Source organism: Mytilus edulis, chromosome 4, assembly GCF_963676685.1.
Source record: "Mytilus edulis chromosome 4, xbMytEdul2.2, whole genome shotgun sequence".
In the NCBI taxonomy this organism is placed as follows: domain Eukaryota; kingdom Metazoa; phylum Mollusca; class Bivalvia; order Mytilida; family Mytilidae; genus Mytilus; species Mytilus edulis.
This window is the reverse complement of record NC_092347.1, coordinates 79,661,487-79,674,210: the sequence shown is the minus strand read 5'-3', so window position 1 is coordinate 79,674,210 and position 12,724 is coordinate 79,661,487. Positions and strand designations below refer to the sequence as shown.

The following is a 12,724-nucleotide window of genomic DNA, read 5'->3' as shown; positions in this document are numbered from 1 at the left end:
TGAAGCAGTATTAAGGGGTAGACCTTGTATATGGGAGACAACTCTTACACATGTATTGAAATTCATTAGTGCGTTTTAACAAAGCAGAAAAATCACAGATTGGAAACATTAGTTTTTAATTTTGTTGAAAATTCTCTACGAGTACAAATTCTCATATATAAAGGGGTAAAAGGACCCTATCCCTTACCGTTATGTTGGTGTTTTTTTCCTTTGGTAGGGGAACAGGTTTATAATTTAAATTAGCAGATACGTGTTTGCTTTTGGGGATTGTTTTGAAGTGTTTAACCCGGCTTTAAAATTTGTGTATTTGCATTTGAAATTTTTTTAGGTGATCATTTCAAAATTAAGACAGCTTAAAAACAAACATCTGTTTCATTGACTTTTATTTGTTATGTTATACTATTTCAAGCTATCTAATGAATAAGTTGAAAAGTATAGGCGTCATATAGCGGACGTATATGAGTTTTCATGAATGAAAGCAACACGATAGTTCTTTGGTTTTTTTTCTACCAGATAAACTATCCTTACTTTTTAATAACGAAACCGCTACGGTAACCTATCTTCTCGTTGTTGTAATTGCCTTAGTCACCATCAATTCATTTCAATGTTTCCTATATCTGTAGGCGTTTTACTTGTAAAGGAAAGAGATACAGTTTGTATGTCTCTTTTATTGTTGTTTCTATTTAGAAAACCTCTTAATACGATAAGAAGCATAGTTATAGATGGTCAAGGACTATTTAATGGAAATCAAACTATTTATATGAAATAGAAATTCTATATTTTTCTGTGTAATAACTTCCTGATAGCTGGATAATCTAATTTCTGTGATTTACTTTGCGATATTTTTTATTGAAGCTGAGCAAGTTTCGTTATGGAAAATTTAGTTCTGGAATCACGATTCTCTACGGGAAGTATTGATTAACTTAAAGAAAGTACTATATCAATACAATAAGAAATTCGTTCATTTAATGTAAACTTCATTTACCAGCATATGGAATCTGTTATTCCCTGATGACCTATATGGATAAAACCAACAATATTTTCAAAATCAACTATGTTCCAGTTCATGACTATACCATTGTAAATCTTACCATGAAGACAATTAAAGGTTATTGTTTGGTTCCTTATGGTCCGTTGGGGTTTGTTAAACTTTCAATCGTAGATAATTAGATACATGTATGTTCTACCATCCATTATAACCGCCAATTGATCAATGCATAGCTATACTGAAGATATGTACAAAATAATGTATTTGTAAAAAGATAATCCTTAAAATATTGAGGGCGAGTTTGTATCAAAGTAAAAAAGCAAATTGCATTAACAATAAATAAACTCATCATAGATTCCAGGATTAAATTTTGTATTTACGCCAGACGCGCGTTTCGTCTACAAAAGACTCATCAGTAACTCTCGAATCCAAAATATAGGTAACAAAGGCCAAATAAAGTACGAAGTTGAAGAGCATTGAGGGCCGAAAGTTTTGCCAAATACAGCTAAGGTAATCTATTCCTGAGGAAGAAAAGCTTTAGTATTTCAAAACGTTTTGTAAACAGTTTATTTATAAATATGACCATATCAATGACAACTCATGTCAGCAAAAAAGTGCTGACTGCTAGGCTGTTGATACCCTCGAGGAATATTCACATTGAAAGTATGAATTAAGCATGACTCGCGCCTTTGGCAAAAAAGAGGGGCGAAAGAGACCAGAGGGACAGTCAAACTCATAGTTCGAAATTAAACTGAAAACGTCATGGCTAAAAAAGAAAAAGACAAGGTAAGTAGATGCTGCTCCACATGCGGTACCCGTCGTATTGCTCATGTTATTATAAACCCGGTAAATAGTCTTACTCGGTAGGTCACATGCGTGAAAAGGGAACGGGATTGTTGTAACGACATAAGGAATATATCCAATATCATCTGTGAAACGGTTATTCCATAACGCTCAATCAACCAACCAATAAACAAGTTTCTACATAAGAAAATCAGGAATATGACAGTTGTTATCCATTCGTTTGATGTGTTTGGACTTTTGATTTTGCCATTTGATTAGAGACTTTTCGTTTTGAATTTCCTCGGAGTTCAGTATGTTTGTGATTTTACTTTTTAATTCTTTTATCGAGAGCCGTGGTATAGTGGTTAGTGCATCGCACTACTAACACAAAGATTCCTAGTTCGATTCCCGTTTGGGATGAACATTTCAGGAACTCAATTTTCGGCTCTCCCTTGACACCATCTGCGAGTATGGTCTTGAGGAAACGATGATAGTCCGTCGGAAGGAGACGATACATGGCTGACCCGTGTTAAGAGAGAGCCATATCTTTTGCACGTTAAAGACACCCTTGTAGATTTCAAAAAAGAGTAGGCTAATGCCGCTACAAGGCAGCACTCGCACCCAAAAAGTGGAAAGGGATTAATATAAGTTGCAAAACTTGTTTCCCAATCCACTATAAATAAATATGTTTAAACTAAATTAAGTTTCTTGTAGAGAACTAATAAGGCCTTGATTCATTTTTCAAAGTATAACATCAATGTGTACAGCTAGGGTTACACGAATTTAAACAAGTAGAAATATATTTAAGCACAGACCGATGTTTGCTATACCACGGTTCAATTGAGTGTAATTTATGACAATACCACGAAACCAATCAGAATGATTTTTTTCGGCAGTGTTTTAGAAAATGATTTTACTTTGTATTCATGCATAAATTGTGAAACATTCAATGGTTTAAAATGGCAAATTTTCTCTATAAAGTCAATAATTGTGTAGACTTTTGAAGCCCAAACTTTCTATAAATGAAATACCCGAAAACTATACCAATACAGAACTTTAAGCTTTTGAAATCATAGTAAAACTTTTCGTTGACACATTTTTATTCATTATTGCAAAAAAAATGAACTTAAAAAGTGATATGAAACAAGTGACTGGTGAAAAATAATGTTAATTCAATATTTGAACCAATGCATGTATATATCATAAACTTAGTCTGCTGTGCACGATTTAATAATTTGTTACGCAACCATATCGTATAATCGTCAGTTATGAAATGAAAATATGGCAGCTTCTTAAATGTCGTGTTTTGAAGCCGAAGTTTACCGATTGTCACCTTATTGTAAACAATCAACAAATTAGCATGGATACTGAGCACGTGTTTAAAAGAGGGACGAAAGATACCAAAGGGACAGTCAAACTCATAAATCCAAAACAAACTGACAACGCCATGGCTAAAAATGAAAAAGACAAACAGAAAAACAATAGTACACACGACACAACATAGAAAACTAAAGAATAAACAACACGAACCCCACCGAAAACTAGGGGTGATCTCAGGTGCTCCGGAAGGGTAAGCAGATCCTGCTCCACATGTGGCACCCGTCGTGTTGCTTATGTGATTACAAATCCGGTAAATTGTCTAATTCGGTAGGTCATATTCATGAAAGGGAAGGGGATTGTAGTTACGACGTAAGGAACATATCCGATATCATTTGTGAAACGGTTATTCCATAACGGTCAACCAACTCGTGATGGCGTCCGTAAAATTTACGAAGGGATGATTTCAACTTCACCATTTGGAACTCTTGGTTTAATAGCTTCCTTGTTAGCAGCAAACCTCTATCAAGAAAATCATGATAGGAAATGCAAGCACGGGAATATTAACATGTACAATCAGATAAAAGTTTATTTTAATGAAAGTTCCATGCGTATTGCGTTCACCGTATTTTCCTCGTAGTTCAGTATTTTTTATTTTACTTTTTCCTGAAAGCAAGCAATTAAAAAAAAGTAAAATTCTTCTCATTATGGACAGATTAAAGAATTTTCTTCAGAGAAAATATATGTACATAAGTTTTAAAATTTAGTCATAAAAAGCATAATAGTATGCAGTATTTTTTTTTTAATTTGAGGTTTCATATGACTTTAAAGTACCTGTCATTTTCTCCATACACGTTTCACTCCTATTATTTTATATAAATAACACATAGCTGAGAGGGGGATAGAGAAGATTGGTACCCCGAGAAAACATTGTCAACCGCGGCGAAGCCAAGGTTGACAATGCTTTTTCGAGGGGTATCAATCTTCTCTATCACCCTCTCAGCTATGTGTTATTCAATTTATTATACTGAATGTCCTATTATTGTCTTTTACAGATTACTTTTATTGTAAAAATACTTCTAAAAGTATTTTCTATGACGTTGCGTACTGTACATAACAACGTTAAGTGTATTAGAAAAAAAAAGAAAGTTAGGCAAGATGTTTATTATTTTTATTTTGACAGTCAAATAATAAAATCTGAGCCAAAACGTGGGACTCAAGCATTGTATTTAATTACTTGATGTGATTTCAATTTATTGTATTTTTAATTATCGATTTTTGATTGGTCTGCACGAGAGGGTAACATTAAAAAAAATGTCATCCGCTCAGCCATGTGATAGAGTAAATTAACACCCTCGCATTATCCAATAATTATTAACTGGCATTTTAACATGAAGTATAATAATATATAATGTTAACCGCTAATAGTTATGAATCTTACGCAATTTGATTGGATTAAATTGTTATTAGTTTACCTTCAATCTGTTTACTTTTTCATATTTGTATAAATAAATTGATTTATAAAGGCAACAGTAGTATACCGTTGTTCGAAACTCATATATCGATATAGAATTAAAACAAATCCGGGTTACAAACTAAAACTGAGGGGAACGCATCAAATATTAGAGTAGAACAACGACACAACAGAAACAGTTAAATCAAACTGAACAGTGGACGAGGCCATATTATGTTTAATGACAATAAAATTAAAGGTATTGATGGTAAGAATTGCCACTTCTTATATTTTCACAACATTTTCCAGGCACATAGTAGATATTTGTTTTAACAGCCTATTCTTGCGGGAAAAGGGCAATTTATTAATCAGAAGTTTTATTCAATCAAATAGTTCATTTCTCGAAGAGAAATACGGAAGTACATTTTAAGCACGGCTTAAATGTTTAATTTTTCACTCTCATCATAGTATTATAGTTACAATTATTCCCAAAGAAAAGTAGTCAGTAAATAGAGTCAAAATGTGTCCGATCTGCCAATCTTTGGACATTAAAATCCTCTACGAACGTTTTAAGGACAATTTCGTCTACCTCACAAAATCGTGTTAGTCTCTGTAGTATCTATTAATTTTGATGAATGGACCTCAGCAGATACGAACACATTGTGTAAGTCACTTCAGTCTTATCTAAAAGAGTAAATAAAAAAGAACATAACATAAAATGTATAAGAGCTTACAACAATGTATATCTACTAATAATTGTAGCAGCTTATCACGAAAATAGTTAACAGCAAGAATGTTTCCAAAGTACACGGATGCCCTACTCGCACTGTCCTTTTCCATGTTCCATGGACCGTGAAATTGGGTAATAATCTAATTTGGCATTAAAATTAGAAAGATTATACTATAGTGAACATATGTACTAAGTTTCAAGTTGATTGGACTTCAATTTCATCATCAAAAACTACCTTGACCAAAAACTTTAACCTGAAACTCCCACTTTCATTTTCTATGTTCAGTGGACCGTAATATTGGAGTCAAAAGTCTAATTTGGCTTTAAAATTAAAAAGATCATATCATAAGCAACAAGTGTACTAAGTTTTAAGTTGATTGGACTTCAGCTTCATCAAAAACTACCTTGACCAAAAACTTTAACCTGAATGGACGCACAGACGGACGGACGAACGAATGGAGGCACAGACCAGAAAACATAATGCCCCTCTACTATCGTAGGTGGGGAATAAAAATATAAACACCTTATATATATATATATACTTAAATAAGATAAGACTAAAACAAAGACGTCTTAGTTATCATAATATTTTACCTTTGTACATGTATTTACATCAATTCTTCTAAAAGCTAATCATGGCCGTCCTTTTGACCGTCCTTTCGATGATCGTTTTGGCGACAAGTTGTGGTTGAAATCATTGCTCTTAAACGAAATGTAAAAATAATCATATTTCATAACACTGTTCAAGTGTTTATAGTGATAAGTAATTTCTATTGTGTCCTTGGTTGTCCATGTTAGTGGTATAGTAAGGTAATCAATCGTTTGGTTGTCTGTTAGATCTGAATATCAGATTGTTTCCTTAAAGGAAGCAACCTATTCATAATGTAAGTTTTTACTTTAAGTGTATTTGGTTTTTTTTTATTAATATCAACTGAACAAACCTCACCATTGATTTATATAAAGATTTTTTTTATTATTAGTCTTTATTACTTTGTGCAAAATAAAAACATTTGATTGTGGTCGTTATCCAAAAGCATTAGAAAACAAAGCTTCTAGTTTGAAAGTTTTAGTTGATATAAACAATTTAATTGACTTCGTTGATTATTATTACTTATTATTTGTGCCAAGTAAAACATTTGTTTGTGGGGGTTATCGAAAAAAACATTAGAAAGCAAAGCTTCAGGTTTGAAAGTTGTAGTTGATATGAACAATTAAATTGACTTCGTTGATTCTTAAATTCTCAAACCTACAATTAAATGATTTTGATACCATTTTTTAAAATATTCTCTAAATGGATCTGCATCAAACTTGGTCAAAATTTGAATTAGACTAAGAGTATAAACAGTAGGCACATCTACTCTGAATGCATCTTATTACACAAAGGCCGTTTGTTTTTTTATTATGGGATTATTTCTTCGTGGTTAAATATAATGTCATAAATATGGGCGAAATTGTCTTTACAGAATGGCAACATCATTTGTTCAATGGCTTTTATCTATAGTCTGTCTTATGTAACTTTACTTTTACATCTTATTGTAATGAAAACACCCTCCAGAAAACATTTTTTTTTCCTGGCTTTAATTTCTTTAAATGTGTCGTATCGATTATCTGACACAATCACAGTTTTTAGGTACTTTCAGTGTTTAGGGGTAATATGAGAATTTCTTACGCTATCTTGGATTGTGAATAAAGGGTATGGCTTTAACCTGTAAATAGCAAGCAGAAAGTACGGTATTGCCACGTTGCTAGTGTTCGCCTTTTGAACTTGCAAAAAATAACATTAAATGTATTAAACCAGATTCTAATATTTTGTTGGATTTCAGCTTTTTGATTTTGAGTTATGTATTTTGCTTCAGGGTTTCAAACTGTTTTCCTTAATTTATGAACTACATTAAAACAAGCATGTGTACTAGCGTATTTCCCTTTTATTTGATTCACTCACATGGTCATATTCAGAAATTTATTAAAGCCTTTACTGAGATTTTAATATTAAGAAAAATGTACAAATGATTCATAGAAATAAAGAAATAAAACAAAGCTATTCAGCTCTTATGATATTATCAAGAGCCTGGTTTCAGTTTGGATTTACCAGTTCTTAATACTCCGATCTCGTAACAATTATGAAATCTACTATACAAATAAAAGAGTTAAATAACAGGTTAAATAGTACGACAACTTAATCGGCTGATAAGACAAATATTATTTACCAATAACAATGAAGACCATTAATTTAGGTTTAAATATATATTCAAATATTCCAAAAATAAGATACAATAATGGAACAGGGTGAGTACATGTTTCATTCTATTGTATGTGCATGTACCAGGTACGTGTAAGAAGTGGGGAAATTGGAACGAAACAAGAACATTTCAAAACATTCAAGAAATAAATAAATGATTCATAATAAAGTCACGAATCAGTACATAGTGTCTAAAGCTTTGGTGAATGTATACATAGTAGAATGAAATTCAAAACAGTGTAGCTGTGGCCATTGATTGACACATTAAAATCATCCATTGACTGGGACAATTTAGGTGAACGTTTGTATGTAACGACCAATGCTCACTATGTACTTTTTAAAGACACTTAAACTATGGGGTCACCAAAGGTTCTCAACACCTAAATAAAGTAATTCGAAAAATTAATCAGAAATAACACGATATTTTGATTTATATCAATTATATAAATCAAAACACAAAGGTTATTCCTGATTAATTTTTCGAATTATTTTATAATTAAAGGCATTAAGAAACCTTTGGTGACCCCACAAAAATAAATGTCTATCGTTGGTACGTCGTGAACAGTGGTCGTTACAGACAAACATTCACGTAAATTGTCCCAGTCAATGGATGATTTTAATGTGTCAATCAATGGCCACAGCTACACTGTTTTGAATTTCATTCTAGGTCTTCGTTCAAGCTCGTTGGTATTATCTAGAAAATGGCTCCCATCGTTACAACAGACATCAGAACTGGGGAAAAGCGATATAAAATGGAAATCATCACGTAAACATATTTTTATTTCTATCATAGTTATATGACATGATAACAAACTGTTCTCGTTTTCAGACAGGTTTATATAAGTACATTTGTGTTTTATAAGCATTTTATTTTTGCTTACGTTTTAACTTTTCTGTCTATTCCTGGATAGCGGTGTATTTAATTTTACATAAGGAATTTCAAAGTCTAATACTTTTTGTTTGAATTCTGTAAATCATGCATAAATTGTACTTTGTTAGACTAGTAACATGTTGCAAAAAAGATACATGTGGATCCGTATCACCATTGATTCGTTATGATTGACATGCATGTGTGTTCATGCGTATATACACGGGTTTGACACAGTCAGGAAATGCTTAGAAAACAAATTTCGTTGTAGAAGGGTCTAAAAACAGCACAAACAACATTTTCCAAAAGACCAAAAAAGTGAAAAAGTATATTTCAACAAAACGCATTTGACTAGCAGGTCGAACAACTGATGTTCTTTAACCCTGCTGCCTGCCATTGGCGATTGCCAAATAAAATTGATCACAAGATGTAACAAAATGGATCTTAATATAAATTTAATACTAAACAGAAAAAAATATATATATATAAAACTTTACCTAGATTTTTGATGGTCAATATAGAGAACGACATATTGATTTTCAATTAATTACAGTTCATACATTTTTAGTGAAGTAACAGGACAAGTAGTCCCTGAATTTAGCCGCTCTTTACATCGTTTTTATTTAAAGAAATGCGAGAGTATTGTGCGTTTCATGACATAACGTTTCATTATAAAAAAAAAAAAATATTATCGTATATGTAAATGTATCAATTATAATGACATGAAACAGCACCAAAGACTGACTACTGAACAAACAATCTTTATCATATCAAAACATCAGAATGGGTCACTCACATAGGTAACACTCCAGTTTCGATTGACTTCACAATTACATTCAAATTCAAAGGGACGAACCTTCCATTTCACGTTAAATCACTTAATATATTGTTTAATGATGAAAAGATAGCATACTAGTATTAGAGTGTAGTGGATTCCAGTACTTACAAAGCACTACAACATGTACTTCAGATCTGTCAGTATAATGGTTATGTCTGAGTTATAACAGCAATATTGTTAAAGGGGCAAAATTGGAAAAAAATAGGAAGGACCATAGCAATTTTTAGTCCAAAACTATAGAGAAAGATGTTAGACGAGTATAAATAATAACGGATGGGTCCGTGATGTCACACTCCCCTGTGATTTCCAACTTTTCAAAATCCAAAAATATAAAACAACATGTAAAAATAGAATAATCTGAACTTTATCATATAAAAATCAATTACTATTATACAAATCAATATTTTCTGATTGTCTTAATAGTACTATTAAACAAGTCAAGTACAAATCTATCGTAGGTCTTTCTTTTTGTGATCACAACTAGGAATTCATAGGTTTATCACCGATTGCGATCGACCGATGCTTGCGAGTATTTTTTAACTTCACATTGGATTTAATATCAAAGTTCAGTGCGGTCGTGATTGCGTATTTATTAACCTCGCCCCACAAATAGACGCAACTCTTTGACAATCGTTTTATTTCCGGAAAGGAGTAGTCCGGGGATGGTTATATTCTATATATAACCCAGTCATCCCTTGGACTAGATTTCTTAATTGATTAACACTGAATGGTATAAAGGCTTTTTTATTATCTTTATCTCGATCGAAAAAATCGTTCAAACAAGCAGAAACGTTTGAAAAAAAATCTTATTAATGCGTGATACGTATTCAGTAGACTGTATATATATAGGATATTTACTGTTTAGAAAAGGAAAGTTCACTATCATGTCATTAACCATCCAACTTATGAATATGACATGCATCTGCTATTTAGCAGTAAGTAAATATGACGGGTTGTTTTTCATTATTCATTAGCTGTGATTGAATACAGATTCACGTGATATATTTCAGCAAGGTTTAAGGTTAAAAATAAATATTAATTTACATTTATAAAGAACGTATTCATTTGTTTATCAGATATTAAAACAGGTCATTAGTACCAGATTGAATTCATGATTTATTGCAAAGGGTATAATTTCATATACAATACTGTATAGTGTATCATAATTATGATTGTATTTCAAAATAATTTGCTCAATATAAATGCAAGTCATATTAAAAAGTAAAGCAGTGGACGAAAGACTTTAAAATTTTAATCATGTAAGCTTGTGATGTCCCTCATACTCCTGTTGACTTCGTACGCACAAAACAAAATCAAAACTATATTATTGCCGCTCTCATAGAGGTAAACTAAAATCTATTATTTAGAGAATGTCAGATTAATTGTAAATAAATACAAAGGTGTACATGTACGAAATTAGCTATTTAAACCCTACAGCACAGTGTACGTGTTAAAATTGTTTTTATAAGTATTGAAATAATCGTATTGAATGAAGACGGTCAAATAATGATAGGTTAGCCCATGAATGTACATCAGAATGGTTAAAGGTGTAATTATGGAATTTGATCTAATATAACAGAGAAAGACTAGAACTTCTTTCGTCGTTAATATAAATATTATTATTCTTTAATGGAAATTAATCTCTATTATATTTTGGCAAATGAATGACTATTATTTTTACATTAAGATCGTTTTCTTGTATTGAATATGTTTTATATTATCATGAATGGTCGATTCTATCAGGATCAATTATATTGATGATGATTTTATACAGAATCATTTGTACATAATCATCAATTAGCTAGATTTCACCGGCAATCATTTATTTTTGTGAAAGGTGTGTAGTGTAGCTTAACAAGTCCTTGTCCGGGATTTAAATATTTTCAAACGTTTACATCTGACTAGCCAGTTTAGTGTTATATCATTAACTTATTGTGACCGTTGAGTTTAATTGTTCCGAAGATTTGATTTGGATATAAGCATCATACTTTATTCTGTGTATGCTCTTTGTTAAATTACATCTATGGCATAAGTATGAAGTTCTAACAATAACGTAAACGTAAGTATTTGTTTTTATTTGAAGTAGATGACTTTTTTTTAAGGAAACTACACAGCGTTTAAATTTAAGTACCCTTAGAGTGGTAATTTGTTCCTTTAGTCTCTTTATCTGTTTTTATTATTTTGTGTTGTGTTCCGATTTGATGATTCAAGATACATTGTAATTGACAAAATATAGATATAGGAAGATGTGGTGTGAGTGCCTATGAGACAACTCTCCATCCAAATAACAATTTATAAAAGTAAACCATTATAGGTCAATGTACGGCCTTCAACACGGAGCCTTGGCTCACACCGGACAAAAAGCTATAAAGGGCCCCCAAAACTACTAGTGTAAAACCATTCAAACGGGAAAACCAACGGTATAATCTATATAAAAAAAACGAGAAACGAGAAACACGTATAAATTACATAAACAAACGACAACTACTGTACATCTTATGTTTTTATGTTCTGTTGTTACACTACACAAGTAAGGGAATTTTTTTCATATTTGAATTATTTTACACTAGTCATTTTTTAGGCCCTTGATAGCTTGTTGTTCGAAGACATTTTTTGACCTATAATGGTTTACTTTTACAAATTGTGACTTGGATGGAGATTTGTCTCATTGGCACCCATACCACATCTTCTAATATCTATTAACTCCATTCTTAATTATGCCTATTCCAACCCAGGAGCCTGTAATTCAGCTGTTGTCGTTGTTTAATACGTGCCATTTTTTCTATTGTTTAAGGATATTTAATGTTAATGCTTTTTCTCCTTTGAATTGTAATACATTTCCTCTTCATCGAACTTTAAATTGATTACCATACGGTATCGGCTTTGCTCATTGTTGAAGACCGGTTATCTATAATTATAGTTAAACATATATGTGTCCTTTGCTATCCTTGGATCAACCATGCTAATTTATAAAACATCATTAGTTTTCTATTGGTTCTTTTGGAAATTTGTTAAAAGTGGTATTCAAGAAGATAACTCTGTAAAACTCAACTGAACGTCTTAATCAGTGTTTGTTAAACTGCTATACATCCACAGGCATTTTTCGGATGTAGTATTTGGTTAATTCTATTTTGTTGTTTTTTTTAGCTTTTTTTTTATATTTTTGTCACATGCATGGTCAAAGTAAATAATTTTGTCAAAATTAAAGAGCAAAATTTATAATAGTCAAGGTGTTTGGTAACACATAAAGTATATCTTATGTAAATATAACAGCTGACAACTATATTACTCCGTCTACTAAATTATTAACAATAATCTTAATCAAATCCTAAGCTATTTATCAGTTATAAATTATTTAAAATGAAATAATTGGATATGATATAATTCATACTTTTAAAAATAATCATTTCTTTGTTCAAATCTGTCAAAAATTAATTAACTGACCAAGACGAATGGTTTCATATTTCTAAATAACTTTACATGCTTACCAACACCTGACCAATTACAT

At 31.5% G+C, this 12,724-nt stretch overlaps 1 protein-coding gene across 2 annotated transcripts in view; it reads left to right on the top strand.

Moving 5' to 3' along the window:
- LOC139520659 (dopamine receptor 2-like) overlaps positions 1–12,724 on the top strand; it is a 68,727-nt gene that overhangs the window by 43,258 nt on the left and 12,745 nt on the right. Inside the window, exon 1 of one of the 2 annotated variants that reach the window (XM_071313512.1) lies at positions 11,097–11,275. The exons of the other annotated variant lie outside the window; for it this stretch is intronic. The gene's annotated coding sequence lies outside the window, so the exon portion shown is untranslated. Of the gene's footprint in view, positions 1–11,096; positions 11,276–12,724 lie in introns of those variants that run through there. 2 annotated transcript variants of the gene reach the window in all.